At 34.8% G+C, this 21930-nt stretch overlaps 1 long non-coding RNA gene across 1 annotated transcript; it reads left to right on the top strand.

Annotated features, from left to right (window-relative positions):
- Window positions 1-16375: 16375 nt before the first annotated feature.
- LOC149806022 (uncharacterized) lies at window positions 16376-20085 on the top strand. The gene is made up of 2 exons (XR_016415060.1): window positions 16376-16622; window positions 18736-20085. It is a non-coding gene; the product is annotated as an uncharacterized LOC149806022 (long non-coding RNA).
- The last annotated feature ends 1845 nt before the right edge of the window (window positions 20086-21930 follow it).

The following is a 21930-nucleotide window of genomic DNA, read 5'->3' as shown; positions in this document are numbered from 1 at the left end:
TTGGAATTGTTAAAGGGGGCATTCTCGTCGTGTAATGTAACTTTTAACACAAACATAGGCCTAACATTTCACAATATAAAAATAGCAATTCTGACAAGCTCTATAAAAGTTCCAACCACCGCTGGTAATTCAACAGATACAACCTAAAAACTCGAATTACGAAATGCAACTTTGAGCACAATGAATGTGAATCAACATGTTAAATTGAAATTCTCGACATATGACTTTCACTTTTCAACAACCGCTGTGTAATTCAATAGATACAATCTAAAAGCTCGACATTGGACATTGCAGTTTCAACCAACGCTGTATAATTCAACAGAAGAAATCTAAATACTCGACATATGAAATGGAACTTTCAACACAGTTTAATTCAACACGTGAATTAAGAATTCTTGACATATGACATTGAAATTTCAATTACCGCTGAGTAATTCAATCTAAAATCTCTAAAAGTAAATGGAACTGTCAATCAGTAATGTGTAATTCAACAGATGCTATCTAAAATCTCGATCTAGAAAATAAAATTGAACTTTAAGGACAGGCAATTTGATTCAACACGGGAAACTGTGTAATTCAAAAGATACAATCTAAAAATTCGACATTGGATAGCGAAGTTTCAACAAACGTTGTGTAATTGAATAAATAAAATCTCAATACTCGACATATAAAATGGAACTTTCAACACAAACAGTTTGATTCAACACGTGAATTAAGAATTCTCGACACATGACATTGAAATTTCAAACAACGGAATCTAATTCAACGTTCTCATTGGAACAGCTTTTGTCCGCTACGGCGCCTCATACCAATGTCCTACTTTAAGCTCTGATAGTGATTGCTTTTGGGTTATGTTCTGGTGACATATGCTATTAAGATAATCGAAAATTTTATCAGCCAATCAGATGAAGTCTTACATCTTCTCGTTTGGAAGACCGAGCAGTGAGGCTGAATAGCATAAACATTTGATTCAATTTCAGTTTTGAAAGCTGCATTTCCATTGACTAAGTAAAAGTTCACTAGAACATGACTCCTGAGGGGTTTTCGTCAGATCTTCACGCAGGACAGGGGAGATCTGGTTTTAATCAGATTGATCCAGAACTCAGTGTTTTCTATAATGTTCTGTCTGCCTAATAGTCTGCTTATCTTTTTTTTTCTCTTATTCGTTCATTTATATTTATGCCTTTGAATAGTGAACTGAGCCAGCCTTTAACCTATAATTTGTTGATTTTTACGAAAATTAAGTCGTGGTCTGAAGAACTAATTGGCTGTTGCATGTTGTATATGCTGACACGTACCAAAAATATACTCTAACAACTCACTTTTAAAGCATTTGGATATGAAATAGACCCTGTTAAGTATCTACTTTTAAAGGTGGTGAAACCCCAGAGCGGTAAATTAGAGCAAAGATTCGATCTATTTACCACCTACTTTGATACAAATGTCTGAGGCGTGGAAGCATAATCATTTAGTCGCTGTTCATGTTGTATTTCATATAAACACCTGTTGTGATTATAAGTGAAAATAAAGAGCAGTTAAAGTAAAACATATTTTACATTTTAATTAGAGCGCCCTTTCCTACTTTAAACGAACGAGTATTTAATTTGCTGTAGTAACTGGGAGAAGAAATGAAAACGCTTTATCATACATCATGTTTCGTGTAAGCGACATACAAATGAAACAAACTATTCTTGATTTGTCTTTAAATCATTATGACCGTGTCATGTACTTCTCCTGTTGAACGAAACACAAAGAAACCCCCTAGGATTGAAATAAAACGATAACTCTCAATTTATAATTCACTTACTCAAGTCAGGATTAGGCTACTGGTAAATTGTGATACGAATGAATTATCTCAGTGATGCCACTGTCTTCCTTATGACAGTAGTACATGTATATTCTATAAGGATAATGATACATGCATAATCTTTTAGAGACAATTGCACATGCATATTCTTTAAGGGATAACGGTATGTGTATATTCTTGTAAGGACAGTGGTACATATATATTCTTTAAGGGACAATTGAAAATACATATACTTTTACGAACAAAGGTATGTGTACATTATTTTAGAGAAAATGGCACGTGTATATTCTGTAAGGGAAATGTTTCATGTATATTCTATTAGGGACAAAGATACGTGTATATTCTTTTAGGGACAATGTTGCTTGCATTCTTTAAAGGACGGTGGTACATGTATATTCTTTAAAGGATAATGTTATACATATATTTGTAATGGACCGATGGACATGACTATTCTTTTAACTCATTCAGCCTCGGAGATTTTTCTTTTCATTTTCATCTAATATGGTGGTAGGAAACGCATTTTGGAGGATAAATTCTGAATATATCCAAATACATCTGCTTCCAAGAGATTTTCGTTTAGCCGGATGCTTAGTTGTGTAAGAAGCGACTTTTTTTTATTGGCTATTTCGCTCGCTGGAGTGGTTTATTTTTTATTTTTTTTTTTTTTTTTTTTTTTTTGCCTATTGGACCCATCATTTTTCGTGTCATAGCCACTTTTTATCCATAATCTCAAAGTTATCCTACGTCTTTGTGCAAAGGTTCGCCTGTCTGTGCATTTCAGACCGAGTCTGCTTTAGATCGCATGCCAAAAGGTCTAAAATCCGGACACAAAATCCGGTTCCGGCAACGGGCAAATTGTCGGTGTAAAAAAAATCGGGTCTCAAAAAATATGTGTTTCCCTCTGTATTTTGTAATGCGAGTAGAAAGTCCAGATTATTTGGTATCATTGCAGAACTACGTCATTCTACTTGTTTGTAATACCACACATTTTGGTATAACATAAATGACCTTGTCGTTACAGAGCTCGGAAATAGGGTACAACCTCGTTACGCCAAAAGGCGGTCTTTCGGTCTTATAAGTTAAGGGATAACGGTACATGTACATTGTTTAAAAACAATGGTATGTATATACTCGATAACAAGTTTAACATTGACAAATGGTATAGGAAATTCTAAAAATAACATTAGGAATCGATATTTACCAATTGTTGTAAACTTGGACCAGCTTTGTGGCTGATTTGCTTGTTAGGTGGCGCTATACAATTTCGCATTTTGCATAAGGGTTAGGATTTTAAAGAAAAAGAATGTCCCCGGCTTTCCTCACTGGTTATACTGGCTATTTAAAAAAGACCTTGTATATCTTAGGTATAATGCAAAGAACCTTTAATTCCCTTTATTTTGGTGTATGATTGATGGATGTACTATGGGTTATAGAGTATACAGCTTGGCCTTACTTCAAATGTGCACCTTTCAAAAATTGCTAGCTCTACTTGGTCATTTTCACTTCCTGAACTTCAGAGGTAAATTGTATAAAAAATTCATTTTCCCTATTTTAATAGCTGCTATGTATAGTGTACTTTAGACTAATTCAGACTGATTTTTTAACACAAGGGAGCAGTCATTTTAGTTAGCAGTGTGCTTAAATCATGTAAAATTTCCAAAAGTACAATATCCAAAAGAAATATCATCCACATTACATTAATGTAGCATAGAGGTATGCAAACATTCTCTCCACTGTGCATGTTTTAAATGCGAACTACTTCACCTTACATACGTCACTCTCTCAAAAGTACATATTATCTGGTGAGCGCCACCTTAATAAAGTCGTCTATAAATATGTCAAACAGTTGATATGCGACACTATATAACACTAACATTAGTACACGACATTATGACTCCATGGTAATAAATTTATTCGGGCATGGTGCAAACTGGCAGCATGCATTATATCATTTGGGCCAACCAAAATGTTTCTCAAGATAAAAAGAAATGTATTTAAATCGTCATACTTCCTAAAGTTCTCAAGATAAAAAGAAATGTATTCAAATCGTCATACTTCCTAAAGTAAAAAATGTATATGTTCCAATGAAATATGGTTGCCGATTACGTGAAAGGGGAAACGATGTTACTATGGTTTTCTACGGCCCTTGTCAGAAAATCTTCCAAACAAGAAAAGTAGAATATGAGAAAATCAGCGATCAGTAGGAAAGATGCGAAGAAGCTATGCATCAACACTTGAACGTAAATATAGGTCACCGTGACTTATCAATGTCGTATTTGCAAGTGAAAAAAATATACTTTTTCACTGTATTGGCACTAAAATAAGATCGATGATCCAGACTTGATTGATTTGATTATAAACCTTATTTGCTGTGCTCCATGTTGACTATACACGCAAAAGCTTTAAGTTAAAAAAAAACTTCTACGGTAGATGAAACATTTACCCATACGAAACTTATTTATCGTGACAGTTGTAAAAAGAAACAGTTTTGTTTTTTTGTTCATTTTTATTTTTCACTGTATTGACTCAAACATACAAATGCATCCCCCTCCCCAGTGACTGGTTTTAAGTTGTTTCTCGATTCAAAAGTCATGGGTGTGGTGTGTACTTGGACCTTTTATGTGCGCATGATTTTGTTTATAGAGTAAACTGTTGCTATTAGTGTGCATTCCAAGGATTAGATCAATGAACACTACACGGGTATTTATATACACAGTCATAATCTAACATTTTATGGGCAATTATTACAGGCTTACTACTGCATCTGATAATTTTATGGGCAATTAGTACAGGCTTACTACTGTATCTGATAATTTTATGGGCAATTAATACAGGCTTACTACTGTATCTGATAATTTTATGGGCAATTAATACAGGCTTACTACTGTATCTGATAATTTTATGGGCAATTAATACAGGCTTACTACTGTATCTGATAATTTGATGGGCAATTAATACAGGCTTACTACTGTATCTGATACTTTTATGGGCAATTAATACAGGCTTACTACTGTATCTGATATTTTTATGGGCAATTAATACAGGCTTCCTACTGTATCTGATACTTTTATGGGCAATTAATACAGGCTTACTACTGTATCTGATACTTTTATGGGCAATTAATACAGGCTTACTACTGCATCTGATACTTTTATGGGCAATTAGTACAGGCTTACTACTGCATCTGATACTTTTATGGGCAATTAGTACAGGCTTACTACTGTATCTGATAATTTGATGGGCAATTAGTACAGGCTTACTACTGTATCTGATAATTTGATGGGCAATTAATACAGGCTTACTACTGTATCTGATAATTTTATGGGCAATTAGTATAGGCTTATTACTGTATCTGATAATGTTATGAACAATTAGTGCAGGCTTACTGCTGTATTTGATAAGAACTGGATGACTTTCCGGAAACCCTATCGGATATGTCCACAAACTTTTACAATGACGACTGAGAGATGCCTGACGAAATCCAGTACACTCACTACTGAAATAACAGTCTGAAATTTTTATAGTAACTGTTCACATTATAGTCAAAGTAAAATAGGACGATTTTGAACATATCGAACAGTTGCAACTCTGTTGAAGGAAAAGAACATTATTTAAAAATTTGCATGTATATGTAGCTTTTTAGCCACTTTTTTTGTAAATGGATCTTGGGTACCCGCACATAGGGGTATTGTATCTCTAAACATGTTTTGGCTTACATCCGTACAACGTAATAGCTGACCACTACATGCTTGCCGCCCCCATGCGTTCCCGCAATGAATACATAACATTATGGCTATACATAAGCATGATAGACATATGAAGTCATTAAAAATTAATGAGGTGTATAGAAATTTGCAATGTCACAGTTTAAAATGAGACCATATTTATTTTCAACAAGAAAAACATAGGACTACCGTATATACTTATAAAATTAGTCCAATTGCAAACTGCACAGACCCAGTTCTACCGTCTTATAATGCGCAGGCAAATCTGGATCTGTGCAGTTTGCAAAGTAATCAGCATAGACCCTAATCGGCAGGTGCATTATGCTATGGCAGATCAGGATCTGCGTTGTTTGCAGTTGGACTCGACTTTTAAGTGAGTTTATACTGTATATATTTAAAGACCTCGAAGTACGAGCTATTTGTATTTAGTCATTATTTATAAATCAGAGACAGGCACGTCAATTGTAATACCATGCATGAGCTTAACAAGGGAGGTAAGTTAATAGTTTATGCTGTCTATATGTAAGAGTGTAATGAAATTATGACGTTATCCTACTCTAATATTGAGATCATCCGTCACACCTGAATATTCAGTTGCGTCATGAGTGGAATTATGAAATACTACTACTACTACTAATAATAATAATAGTGTGTGTGTGTGTGTGTGTGTGTGTGTGTGAGAGAGAGAGAGAGAGAGAGAGAGAGAGAGAGAAGAGAGAGAGAGAGAGAAAGACAGAGAGATTTTTTGTGTATCTTCAACAATTATTCAGTCATATCCTTACAATGTCTGCAGTTTATAGTGATGTCTAGCACAGCGACATCATGCTGCAGACATGTAGCATCATGTACCACCGAGTCACATTATCCTGACACCAGGCCAGTCAGTCCCAGTACTAACCTCTTAACCTGCCATTTTTTAAGGCTTTGGTATGACTCGGCCGTGGTTCGAACCCGTGACCTCCCTCATTTGAGGTGATCGTTCTAATAATAATAATAATAATAATAATAATAATAATAATAATAATAATAATATTATTATTATTATTATTATTATTATTATTATTATCATTCATTCATTCATTCATTCATTCATTCATTCATTCATTCATTCATTCGTAAGGTTGAGCGATTTCTTGATTTCAGTCCAGTATGACTGCCCATCGAATAACTATAGTATTCGTGTAAATTCTCAGCTATATCAGTGGCGGCGCGGGGTGTTAGGAGCTGGGAGGAGGCCATTGGCCAGGGCGCCAGGGGACTTAGGCAGCTTTTGTTTCTGAAATTTTCATATTATTTCACCTTCACCTTTGTGTAACAGGAATAATTCGTCACAAAACTTTTACGGGGGGTTGGGTGGTAGGCAGGTTGGCAACTCATATAACAACTTATTTCTTGTAGCAAAGTAGGGGCGTCACTAAAGAGCATTACTTCCGGGACCCTCGAACCCTCGTGCATCCACAGAGCTATATAATGCAACGCAGGAATGACCGTGTTTCGCGCACTCATAGTTGCAATATTTAGCTTACATCGAATACTGGGCCTTGCGTCGCACGAGACGATTTCATTGCAAACAAAAAAAAAAAATAATAATAGGGAATCACATTGAAATTTAAAATAATTCTCCAATTGAATATTTGCAATTAAATTACATATGTAACAATGCTATGCTATACATGTACGAAACTAAATGACTTTGGTAAAAACAATTATTGTTTGCATCCTTTGCGCACTTTTACAGAAAAAAAGTTTGGTTTCTTGGAAATTTCGTTATGATTTTCTTATTTCTTCATAAACATGGATTCGTACATTGAGATATCATACTGGACATATCCGATGTTTATCGAATATGAAGGATATCAAATCCATTCCAAACAGATGATGCAAACACATGAACACACACATACAGTATTCACATACCCTCCCTTTTGTTTTTAGCCCCTCCCACCTATTTCAAAAACGAAAAGCATGAAGGATATAAAAATGCACAAAACGTAGTAATTTCATTCACTGATTTATAATTTAAAGCGTCATTGTCGCCAAAGGTCCCCAACACTGTCCAATTATTGGCGTTTCAACGTAAATGGACGCTCCGAGGAAAATAAACAAAGAGATTGCTCGCTGACCATTTCTTGTTTCTATAATTGTCTTTTTCAGTAAAAACTGTGTCGTCTGCGTCGACTATTTGCAAGGTCTAGTTTTAATATTTCTAAAACAAATTGAACCAAAAATTATAAGGAACTCTCGCATTCATGTGTTCAAATTAAATGTAAATCGAAAATTTACGGATTTATTGAGATTTTGAAATACTGCGAACTACAGCACCGCTGATACTTGAAAACATACACTGGCCCAAGCAAATATGGCGAACCGTGATGCTAAAGAAACTCCTTTCTGATTCGAAACGCCAACAAACTGACAGTGTGTGGAACCCCCTGGCGACAATCAGTTTAGAACTTATAAATTTATGAATATAAATTAACGAATGAAATGACTAAGTTTTTGTGCATTTTTTTATATCCTTAATGACTTCTGTTTTACAATCGGTAGAGGGTACAAACAAACGGGATTTTGTGAGAATAATAATAATAATAATAATAATAATAATGAGGACTTTGTATAGCGCCTAATCTTTAGAAGCTCTAAGCGCTTTACAACATTAGACAGCATCTTTAAGATAAAAAACATATAATGATATGATTACAAAAACAAACACCATGAAATTAGAAAACATTAAAAAAACATGCTGAGAATATTTAAAGTAGGAAACATTATTAGGTCTTAAAGTTTGTTCTTGCAGTCAAAATAAGTGAGTTTTGAGAGCCCTCTTGAATGTGATCACTGTGTCTTTATGTCTAAGTTCAGTGGGCAATTCATTCCACGTTGCTGGGCTCTGGTATGCAAAAGAACGCCGTCCATATGACTTTGTTTTCATAGTGGGAATAATGAGTATACGATTGTCAGAAGAGGAGCGTAAGTATCTTGCTGGTGTGTACACATGGATGAGGTAGGATAGGTATGTTGGGCTAGAGTCCGACAGTGAAACGTAGCAGAAAGAACAAATTTTGTGTTTGATTCTGGATCGAATGGATAGCCAGTGTAGGGTACAGAGCAGCGGGGAGGTGTGCTCTGATCGTGGTACTCTAAGTATGATCCGTGCAGCTGTGTTTTGAACTTTTTGAAGTTTCTGGAGCAGATATTGAGATAAACCAGACAGAATTGAGTTACAATAGTCCAGTCTTGAAAGTACTAATGAACACACAAGTGTTTTAGTGGCATCAATTGAAAGAAATTTGCAAATTGAGCTGATGCGTCTCAGCTCAAGATATGCAGCCTTGCATATGTTCATGACATGTTGGTGCAATGTGAGAGTACTGTCTAGAGTAACACCTAGGTTTCGTACTGATTGTTTGAATTTAATGTTGGTGTTGCTGATATTTGTTGTTTGAGGTAATAGAGATTTTAACACTCAAAGAAAGCAAGCATTTGAACCTCGATATAAATTGTTCATAGACATTACTGTATTTTGATGCCTCGATACTAGTTCCTTTTATGGAAACGCTATAAATTAAACTGAAAAACACCAAACATTAAATCCACTGTTCTGTAAATGTGAATCAGGTGTGTGCGACGGAAATGTCTAACATTTTCGTTTACAAAGCTAATAATAAGTATTGTTCTCTTTAGAAAATAAAGGAGCAAGTAGTTAAACAAACAGTCCCGATTTCACCAAGATGTCTGAATGTTTAGATTTTGACCTGAACATTAAATTAGTTATACGTAAGTCAAATTATCTATCTACTGGTGAAATTTGCACCAGGATAGTGCTTATTGTTTGTACAAGACCCTATTTATAGTTATATTGCATTAATGTCAGCATTGGCACTATCTATCAAAATTTACCCTGCTGAGAAGGCTTGACCGAAATTCAGCAGTTCTAAAATTTTATTTTCCCCGATTAATTATTGATAAATTAAATAATTTTAAAAAGGATTTTGGGGGTGCTTGTTTGCTTGTTTGTATGTTTTAATATTTTAGCTTAAGATAAAACATCCGATAAATATGCCGCTTTGGTTTCAAACTTGCAGACAGATTATCCTTTGTACAGAACCCATCAGTCAAAGCCTTTTTATATCCCCTAGTAATTGAAGAAAGAGTGGATATGATAAGGTCTAGTATTGTTCCAGCACACTTCATCCTTCTCTGTACCATGGATAATACATTGTACTAAATAGTCGTTCAACATGTGTTGGTTTTGGAGTATGAATAGAATGAATAGAACATGTAATGAGAGAGAGAGAGAGAGAGAGAGAGAGAGAGAGAGAGAGAGAGAATTAAAACTGAATATCGCAGGATTTTTTTTAATTTGATTTTTTCACATTTCGAAACTTGCAACATTTGCAGACTTTCCCCAATCAGTTATACAATATTCATTATTCTTATTCGATTTTACAAACATATCAAGCGTGTTTAATCTGTCTAATTCTCTACACTGAGATTGTCTTTCGCGTACGTTTTCTGAACTGATTTGTGACAATAAAGAACTCTTCTGGTACTGCAAAGCTGAAATTAATTTCTTTCCTATCGACAGGTGGCGCCATCTAGGATTGGTATAATGTACCAGAACAATAGTGCTCTATCTAGCGGACCAGACAACTTACCTTTAAGGTCAGCACCTGCCTGATTAGATAATACTGTGCTTTTAAGGTTCCCATTTCGATGAAAGAAAGACCGTGTCTTTTCCTGCCAATTATTATAGGATTATCAACCAAACAGCTATTTGCAAGATGTAGTTGAAAAGATTACTTCTCATGGATTGTCTTACGTGCATGTACACCTATCAGTGGTAGTAGTATTAGTAGCAGCAGCAGCAATAGCAGTAGTAGTAGCAGCATTAGTAGTAGTAGTGTTGGCGAAAATTACATATTTTGTGTTCACACTTCACTGTTTTCGATACTTATGCTCACCTTCCATTGGATTTTATAAAAAAAAATATTTTCCAGTCAATAACGATTTTGTGAACCCTATTCTAGTATATGATATTCTTGAGCCTCGGACATCAGCTCTCTATTAATTCTTGCTAACTTATTTGATCTTATACGATTTAGAATATTCTTAATTATTAAGACCTCCTCAATTATTGGAAAACCTCCCCGCCAAAATAATTGGCGTTCCCACTTAACTTACCGGTCATGGTTTCATCAGGTTAATCCATGATTACGTCAGTTATAATACTTAAGGTTTGTGGTAGGTCAGGTTATAGTACGGTACGTTATTGCGTCGGGTTATAATTTGACGTACGCGGTTACATTATGTTATAATTTTTAGTATAACTTTAATTCAAAACTTTAAATAACCACGCAACAACCTCACTGCAAAACTAAATTCGTGCTGTTGCAGAAAAAAACATGATACATGTACCTCCCCCTTTCTGCACAAAAGAAAATATCCATATTCAAAAAGATTCCAGTTTCGAATCAATAACGTTTGTAAATATATTGGGTATTGGCAAACTTGTTTTCATTAGAAACTATATAAAATTTTAAATTTAGTTCACACTCATATTTTGGGTCTTCGGGATTATCAAAAACAAAATATTCATAGACGATAAGAGGGTTTCACAAAGAAAGCCTGTGTAATATATAAGCACATTACATATCATAACGTTTCGGAAAAGCCATGTAATTGAGAAATTACATTCGTGTTGTTTTTCTTTATAATTCGACCATAACTCAGAAATGGGCGTTGTGCCAAGGCAGTTCAAGAATGATCAAAGTCTTTCTTCCAATACTGGAGGCCAGACATGCGTATGTCTTCCTGTCGAATATTTTATAAATTCCACCATATAAATTCTCCTCTAGCATGAGCTGTATGTAATGCGTAGTTAGATCTATAAAGTATATTTTCCTTTATATAACATACTAACTTGAAGGGTAAATTCTTTATAATATATACTTTTCTGAATGTAAATACGTAATAGGCTTTGATTCAAATTCACTGAGCAGTTTTAAAGATACGACCGATTTAGTTCCAGCGCACAGATAGCCTGGATTACAAAAGTCTTTATGACGACTATAAGTCGCATCCGGTCTATCGCCAATAGACTGATCAACAGATTCGCTGTTGCCATAAAGCTCACATTGAAAGTATACAAATATCACAAAGAACAACGATGTTAAACTATGTAGTAAAAAAATGAAGATTTATTCACATTATAGAGACATTCGACGGACAAGCAGTTTACAAGGTAGTCAAATTTGTGTAAGCTATCTCGAAAAACTTTCTGCTTTTGACTACGCCACGATAAATATCAATTTTGTGTTACAAAAACTCAAAATCGTATCACAATGCAACACCATATTTGTAAGATGTGTATCTTTTAAAAATTGAAATCAAGTTATATCCAAATTAAATCCCACCTTTCTAATACCAACCAAAACTTCGAATCACTTTCAACTGTTTTGGTGACATAACTGGTTTAGTTGATATCAGAGGCACATACCACTGAGTATATTTTAGCATTAACTATGCTACATTCATACTTTTATTACACTTATTATAGATACGTACAACAATTAAAATCGATATTTATGGGTGCGTCGCTTAAGATGAAAACTGTCTTACAGCAGTAGCAGTAGGAATGTCATCATTCAATAAAGGCGTTGACGAGAATAAAAGAGGCAACAGATGGTGTTGTCTTCATTTTCGTCACCATTGCTGAGTTATTCTTTTCGTTTATAGCATAAATTAACTGATTTTGCTGTTGCTCATCACCATCATCATACCCGTCTTCTTTTTCAGCTGATGTTGTTAATCCTGCTAGCGTTAATAAGACACTATTAGTGTAGATAAGTAAATTAACACACCACTAAAACGCTTTTGATATGATTTTTAATGTCACTGATATAAATACTGTTCATCCTTACATTTATAAATAAACAGGATTTGGATTTGGATTTTTTTTAAACGTAACTTTTAACAATTTTTCAATCATATTGCTACGATGTCTGCATTGTGGCAGTTTATAGTGATGTCTAAGCACAGTGATGTCGGCAGACATGTATGTCCCACCCAGTCATATTATCCTGACACCAGGCTGACCAGTCCAAACACTAGCATCTTAATGCTGAGCGCCACGCGAGGCAGCTGATATTACCATTTTTATAAGTCTTTGGTATGATTAGGCCGGGGATCGAACCCACTACCTCCCGCATCTGAGGCAGACACTCTAACCATTAGGCCACCGGAGCGGTTTATAAATAAACAGACGTTACCAATTAAACTCCTCGTGATTGTCATACTTGTTTTGAAGTAAACAAATAATTTTACGTCATTCATATATTTATTTTGAAGTAAACAAGGCATTTATGGCCATGCAGACCGTACAAAGATAGACCAATACTTGTATATGTGCATGATTGCTATTAGATTTCGAATGTCTACAACAAATGTGTGAGCTCAGTGGTTAATATCATTCATTTTTCATCTATTAGCGTTTGATGGATAGCAACTCACTGGAGACTAAAACGTTTCTCAGATTGTTCCGGTACATATACCATAATGCCAGAGTGGGACACACTCTCACCCCTTCCCCCTCATTTTAGTTACGGTATATCTATGATACATTCAAGATCCCCTCCTCCCCCCACAAAAAATCCACATGATGTTTATGAGTTTATGAGCATTGTGCTTGTTTATGTTTATGTGAAAGTTTGAATATATCGTTCGTGTGCCTAACAGAGAGAGAGAGAGAGAGAGAGAGAGAGAGAGAGAGAGAATACATAGATGGGCACATTAAATATGAAGATAATGAACAAAAGACAAACTGCATTTTCCACTAAAATATGCTTTTACTGAGGGAGAACAAAATCTGCTAGTGCATTATCATGATGTAACATGATGCCTCTTTTATTAGTCTTTCAAGTATCTCTGTCTCTCTGTAATCATGTGTGGAGAGGTTCAGGGCAACCTAACTTCGCAATTGAGCGATTTCATGATAGTGCCGTCGTGATTCAAGCCTAAAACACCTCACAAAAACAGTAAGAGTAGCTGTGGGTTCTCTTACTGAAAGGCCATTTTAATTTTCAAATTGATACAACAAACAAGCAACAACAAAAAATAATATAAAAATGGTAAAAATTCATGCGCGATATCATGGTAATTTAACCCCGCTGTGGCATTCCCACAAAATGTTTCCAGTGTTTTCCTACAACGTAATATAATGAGAGAAGGATACAGTTCTTTGAAAGTCGCACTGAAACAGAAATGGCATGAGATCGGTCTTTGTTTTTTTCTAAATAATTTCAGTCTGCTAATATAAGTAACAAGAACAGAATACAGGTAAACTATTAGCATTACATTTATCTGTTACAGTCTCACAATAGTACAGAATCGAATTCGGTTCACTAACATTTTCTCTGTATTCTCAACGTAACATATTTACGTTTGAACTGAATGCGCTGAAAATTATGCTGAGAAATAAATTCACTGAGTTGAAAATTCATCTTTGCATATCATAATTAAACTTTCAACATTCATGTTACAAATACTGAATTTCAGTGATTGAATTCATAACTGAGTTTAATACACACCAAACTGATGTTGTTTAGAGCTGATATTGGTTAGTTGGTTGGTGGTTTGGTGGATTGATTAGTTGGTTTCTAACGGCATTTTTCAACTCATGATTATGCCGAGGAAACGAAAATTAATTTTTCCAAAGACCGTGGCAATAAATATGAAACTCATTTTAGTAAGTATATATATTTGGTCTATATATTCGTATGTAGGTACATATATTTGGCCTATATGGTCGTATGAAGGTACATATATTTCGTCTATATGGTCATATGTTGGTAAATATATTTGTCCCATATGTTCAAATGTAGGTACATATATTTTTTGGTCTATATGGTCGTGTGTTGATGCATATGTTTTGTCTATATGGTCGCATTTAGGTACATATATTTGGTCTATATGTTCGTATGTAGGTACGTATATTTGTCTTATATGTTCGTATGTAGGTACGTATATTTGTCTTACATGTTCGTATGTAGGTACATATATTTGTCTTATATGTTCGTATGTAGGTACGTATATTTGGTCTATATGTTCGCATGTAGGTACATATATTTGGTCTATATGGTCGTATGTAAGTACATATATTTTGGTCTATATGGTCATATGTTGGTACATATCTTTTGTCTATATGGTCGTATTTAGATACGTATATTTGTCCCATATGGTCATATATTGGTAAATATATTTGGTCTATATTGTCGTATGTACATACATATAATTGGCCTATATGGTCTTATGTAAGTACTTATATTTGGTCTATATTTTCATATGTAGGTACATATATCTGATATATATGATCGCATGATACCTTAAGTTACTCTTTAACTCTCTAAAAAATGGTATAGAATATAAACAGTATAGTAGGGATGTCTTTCATTTGAAAATTATATTTGTAAATCAAACGTAATGTTTTGTGCTCAAAACAAGGAAAAGGAAAATATCCAAAGAACATTAAAAAACAAAACCAACGACCCAAAAATGTATAAAAAGATAAAGAAAGAGATAAAGAAAGAAGGAAAAAGCAAGCAAGAAGAAACCCTTAAAAAAAACAACACCCCCCCAAAAAAAAATTAAAACAAAAACGCAGTGTCACAACTGTTAGTGTAAAAATAATCATATTAAATATCAATGGTTCCTGTCTCCCCAACCCCATCACCCAAAAGAAGAAATGTTTGAAACCACGCTGACTCGTTGGTTAAGTTGTGGACTCATGGCCAGAAGGGTGCTGGTGGCTTGATCAGTCCGCAGAAGCTACCGTGGTTTGGTCTTGAACAAGGCACATCAATCTTCGTGATTCAGCACAATATAACTTTCCAAGTGTCTCTAAAGCACCACAATCCAATCCAATCACATCAGTCAAATATATTATATGTATTTGCTTTAAACAGCCCAACTTTTTTGACCCTTTATTGTTTTCCTTGTGGCTGTAAACTTGTATATTTTAGCATGTGCATTACACTCTATCAGTGTAACATATCATGATTCATCAAATATATCGGTAAGTATGTGTGCGTGCGTGCGTATGTATGTAATATGTATGCACGTGAGCCGATGTAATGTAATTTCTAGCAATCGGATCAGAACTGGATCATTCCATGATGTTCAGTGAATACTGGTTGTGGCAATTTTGTTGTTAACACAAAATATAGTTGAATACAAATGACAGGGGGAAAGGATTACTCTGTTAAAGTAAACTATTTTCGAAATAAATGAATTCGAGACATCTGGATAATAATCGCGATGTATTTTTAAAATGATCAAACATATTATTTGTTGAGAATCACTTTTTACCAAATGTTTGATGACATCTCGGTTCGTGCGTGTGTATGAGTGTAAGAACGAGAGAGAGAGAGAGAGAGAGAGAGAGAGAGAGAATTATCGGAGTACTCTAAGGAGGATATACAGATGCATCCGTTCGTGCGTACAAGTCGTAAATTTAGGCCGAAATTTACGTCTAGTATTGTATTTCAGTAAAAATCATCGCAACATTAGCATAAATCTTTCCTCTTGTCTGGAACATTTCCTCGAGTTAGACAAAGTTTGCAAGCTGATGACATCTCATCCTAACATATAATATACATGTTATTTGCATCTCTTTACGTATCATATGACGCGAGATTCAACATCTGTGGCTTGCACGTGGGAAACAACACACAATATTACTGTCACATCATTATGTCATTCTGACCGTAAGTACTGCCACACCTCTAATGTTTATTCTAGTTGTCAGAAAAGGTGAACAGCCATATTCGCTTGTGTATAACTAAAATCCTACTGCGAGCAACATAAACCATGATGTGCCGTCCTATAATACGTCGACCAGTATGCTTTTCCGTCGCATGCTTAGTCTCGTTACACCCGACATGTCGTGCGACTTTATGGGATCGCACGCTATAAAATACTTCGGATATAAATTGTGACCAGTTAAACTGCCATCCAGCATCTGGTTGTTCTAAAGTTGGTATAACCTCACTGGCATCACAACTATTCGATGATGCTACATCGTTAGTAATAATGTAAGTAACATTTTAAGGCTATGGAAACTGATCGACACCATCCTTTTTTAAAGAGTACGTGAATGACGCTAAAATTCAGGTATTCATTAATTGTTGAAACGTCGTCGAATTCGATTTTTAATGCGTATTTTTCATTGCGTAGAATGGTACGCTGATACTGTTTTTACACATTAAGAACTGTTATACAAATAAGGAACGATACGGGCAATCGGAACATTTCATGCCATGATATCAGACTGTCTAGACCATATATGCATTGGTAATTTGCAGCTATAAGATGGCGTCTTAAATATATGACAGTCACGTGATCATAGAGACAGACGAAAATTAGCGATTTCGCGAAAAGAAATGATGGATTATTTTTTATTTCTTTGTTTACCAGATTACATTATAATGACAAAATATGTATTAGTTACAAATGCTTATATATCAAGTGGTATGGAGAATAGTTTCTGAACTTGCCAGTTTTATTCGCATTTTGTGGTTATGTAATGACCGATTATTTAAAGACACGTCAGCGGATGGTGTCCAGTAACTTACGGGTGGGCAATACGCCTGCAAAGGTCACCGAAACTAGGCGGTCGAAGATAACATACTTTCTGACTGTTAGAAGTTTTGTTTTTGGTGATTTCAAAGGTTTGATTTGGGATGGCCTGTTTTCATTATAAATTTAATCTACTGTAGTCAACGCTTAAATCGCAGCCGCACCCTTACAAATTGGGAGCGTCTTATTTTCGGTTTACTTCGTTTTCTTCCTCAGGTCTTTGGCTGATTTTCTGTTGCACTGAGATGAAAATGGAAGTTGGCTGGGTAACCCAATAGAGCATTACGCACATTTATAGGAAAATGAATTTTCGTTTAAAAATAAAATCCACGAACTGTTCCGACTGTGGGTAGAGAAGTTTTACATTAGGACAGCTCGGTTTTTTTGTTGTTGGTACGATTAGAATAAAACCTCATTAATTATTTGCTGTATCAGATAGTTCACGACCATTTATATCTGATATATTACACTAAACTCAACAAGTTTCTTAATGTCGTTTTGCTGACTCGTTATCAAACTTTACAAGGGAGATCTTGGTCATATACACTCGCATAGCGAACCGGTCAACAAAAACACAGAAGATGGGTCGCAATGTTACTTGTGAAGTCGCATCATAAAGCGGTTGTTAATTAGATTTCTAATTTAAAAGTTGCATTCTTTGTAACTTACATTTACATTGTTAAATATCACACGTATTGTTGTGCCGTTCATTTGTGTCTACTGGATTATGGGTTTGCCGACTACATGTAATAATTGCTTAACTCCGAAAATGAAGAGCTTGACAACGTACAAGATTTATTCACCTTCGAAACTGAAGATTTAACAACATATGTATTCTAGCTGGCAGGGCCAATCTTACCTTTTGCAAGAGCATATATTTGCATATATCTGCGAAAAATTTCACTTATTTTAAATTACAATTAAGACATGTTAGGATGACCTTGGCAAGTCATTACAACAAAGAAAGTAAATGGGTTAAGTATGCGAAACTATTTTGTTCGACTCTTCTCGTACGTTGTGTCCGCTGATCTAGTAGTGTACGGATTAATTTAAAAAACAAAATCTGGGCCCGGGGACAAAACGAACTGAAACAAAACTAGGTGTCGTATCATTAGAAGTCTTAGATCACCTTTCACTAGACTCTGTTCAATAATGCGAAAAAAAATAATAATGCAATTTAAACTTTAAAGGTAATTAAAAATAAATTTATATCACTAAGAAAGAATGTTGCTGGATTAGTTTAAGTGTAGGTTAGTTAGCCTAACGTTACTTTTGACGTCATACTAAATCGTCACAATCTCGATGATGTCAACATTTACTTAAGGATGGAATCAAAATGATTGATCTAAATGATCCGCAAGAGGGAGCATATTTTGCTGTATTTTCTTTATGCTGATATCTGCAAATTCTCTGAGCAGATACAATCTGGGAGGGTTGAGTCTGCCATCTCCGGCTAAGGATTTCACTTCAGGTAAAGGAGAGAACTCCTTTTACATTGCACACTACAACACGAGAATCTAACACTAAATCATATCGACTGATGTGTTGTTGTTTTTTTTTCCTTTCCAGCTAGTAAAGAAAAGAAAACCCGTGGATGTATAAGGCAAATTAGTTTGCTAGTATTTGGGGAACAACCGTCCATCCGTCGCCATAAAGAAAATTATTGTGGAACAAGATAGATCGCGGCCTATACTCTATTTCCTGAACATTCGGATTGGGTTGGTTTGGTGCGTTGCAACACAGCAACACAAAAGGGTTGTTTAGTGCCAGGCACTTTGAATAAAGTGGTTACCTAGGACGCACCACGGTAAGCAGCCCATGGCCGATCCGTAGGATTCGAAATCACACCCTTTCGGTTTCGATACTATCACACTGATCATTAAACCCTCTTGCCCTCGTCAATCAACTCTTATAATATGCTAGAGAGCGTATTGGGCTTAATTTATATCCTTGAATCCGCATGGGTCTTACCTGAATATATCTCGACTGAAAAACTGGTCAATTCAACACACTCAAGCTCTGAAAAATTTATGAAATCTATTGTTAATCGTAAGTAACTTTTGAATCTTTATGTAATGAATCAATGCCTTAGTTTTTACATATACAGTAACGTAGTATTTCTCCACGCGATCCCGTCATATGATAAGTTTATTTGCTGTGAACGAAATGTAAAATAGCTGCCTCTGCGACACCGATTGGAACATCGCTCAGCCATTTCACAAGGAAGTAGTTGTAGCAATGCACATCAATTTTGACGTATTGGGTGATTCGTCACTGGCAGAATTTCACCACAAAAGTTACGACAGCAAAGGCCGAGGATGTTCTATTTTGACTTTATCTCTTTCCGCCGCCATATTATTCCATGTGGATTCTGGTCACAATTATTACTTCCGGTTCAGTATCCACGAATTTAGTCCCAGTCTATATTTAGAACATTTGTTCCCCTCTCATTTTGGCGATGACACAGGAGTTAAGTTTATGCATTTTGGGTATTGGTTTAAAGGTAATTGTTTAGTAGTTAGAACGTAAGCATTATGGTGTGATTGTGTGTATTTCGGCAAGAGTGCATAGTGAATAATGAAACACTAATACTGACCCGGAAGTGAAATCGGTCACCCATTACACGGTACTTTGTTTACAGTCGCGACTGCATAACTTACCAGGATTAGTTCATACTACTACAATTATATATTGCACTTCAAAGACATGACTTAGGTCTTCGGGAAAGAGATCAGCACCATTGTTCAGTATGGTACAATCTGTATGTTTTATTACACTGTCGCCTTGTGTGGTCACTGACATTGAAACGCAATACACATTTCCTATAAAATATAGTCTTGGGCCATCAAAATTTGAGTGCGCTATTATTTAAACTAACAACTTGCTGAGTACCTGATGCAATAAATGTGTAACATGGCACTTGTTATTGTTTCTTTATTGTGTACACCTATATGAATTTGAAAGGCATGTTGCAATTTGCCATAAAAATCACTGTGAGCTATCTTGCTTCACTACCCCTGTACAAAACGTTATACATTGTACAGATCTAAGCTACTATTTGTTTTTAATACCATTCATTAACAATTCTGCTTTATAAATGTTGTCAATCTGAATTTTAAACTTGGTATGAATTTTTTTTTATTATATTAAAATTTAGATTTCTAAATTTAAATGTTTGTTTTAAACTATATTAAAAATTTATTTATCAGTGTTTGTATATTTCAAATATCTTTTCAGATAGAGTTTATCTTATAGTATAACTAAATTTTTACTAGATTGAACAAATCATATAATTAGGGAAGATATGACAAATTTAGTTTAGGAGTCCCAAGAGCACTTTGCCCAAAACTTGAACCCTATGCAACACCAGGCTACATACTTTCTGACAGCTGTCAAACACCCTTTTTTGGTATAAAATTCAAAAAGACTTTGTTTGTAAAATTGAAATAGATGTGATATACAAATATAAAAGTTCGAATAAAATTGTCCTTAAATCAGTTGGACTCAGGATATTTTTAGAACATTTTTTCCTCTCATTTTGGTAGTGATACAAGAGTGAAATTTATGAATATTTAATACTGATTTCAAGTTATTTGTGTATTCATTAGAATATTATCATTATGCTGAGGTTGTCTCGGTGTATTTTGTCAAGATTGTAAAGTGAGTAATGAGACATTGATGATGATCCGGAAGTGAAATCTGCCACCCATTTCACGATGCTTTGTTTACAGTCCAGCCTCCAAAAAACTGACGGATAATTTATGACAAGAACTTTACTGAGAGTTCATCTGTGAAGATATTTAGATTAACATATGATTTATCATGATTTGATACAGTAGAAGTTAAGCACTAAGAAACAAATGGAGACGCCATGTAGGAGAAATAATTATGAACTGATTCCACGTGAACGAAAGTAGTTCAGAATATAGTTTAAATGGCAACGAATTATGTCCGAGGCTTCATCTTGACGAAAAAGGTTGAGAATGTTACGATTGCTATGACACATTTATGATATATAAGGTAGCATTTTAACTGAGGTATGACATAGTCAGCAATATATTCTGAAAGAGTACGATCTTTCAGGAGCGTGCATTTTATTTGAACTAAATTAAATCTAAAACTTTTGTTTTTAAATTCAAGAAATATTAACGTCGTTTCTAAATCCTAACTAAAGTATTATTTTTAGTGCTTAAACAAGTGCGAATTTGGTTTTAAATCTCTGTACAAAAATTTACACTTTAAGAAACTACAGTGAAAGATGTTTTATCCACGCAAAGCCAAACACTACCAAATAGGTATGCAAATAAATAAATGAATAATTTGCCGTTCCTCTGAAGGAGGAAAATGATATTTATTTCTATCTTTTTTCACAAATTCAAGAATATATGTTCAGTTCGAATGGACCTTATCGGAAATCTGCACAGCTAAGGACTAATGGATGTAACTATTTTCAAAACACATTTATAAAGTTTTTGACTTTAAAATAAAAGAAACATTCTTCATATGAAAACCTCAATAGTCCAATGATATGTTCTAATACAACCTGATGGCAAGCCTTTGAACAAGGTCGTGGTTGAAGGCTCTGGAGAGAGATTTTGCATACCTGAATTTTCTTATGTTTGTCATTAGGGGTTTTAAATTTGAATAGAAGAGTACTCATTGACGTTTTCGACTAAACACTATGTATGTATGTATGTATGTATGCATGCATGCATGCATGCATGCATGCATGCATGCATGTATGTATGTATGTATGTATGTATG

The sequence above is a fragment of the Sinohyriopsis cumingii genome, chromosome 2 (genome assembly GCF_028554795.1).
Source record: "Sinohyriopsis cumingii isolate HCF-2022 chromosome 2, ASM2855479v2, whole genome shotgun sequence".
In the NCBI taxonomy this organism is placed as follows: Eukaryota; Metazoa; Mollusca; class Bivalvia; order Unionida; family Unionidae; genus Sinohyriopsis; species Sinohyriopsis cumingii.
This window is presented reverse-complemented; position numbering and strand designations above follow the sequence as displayed.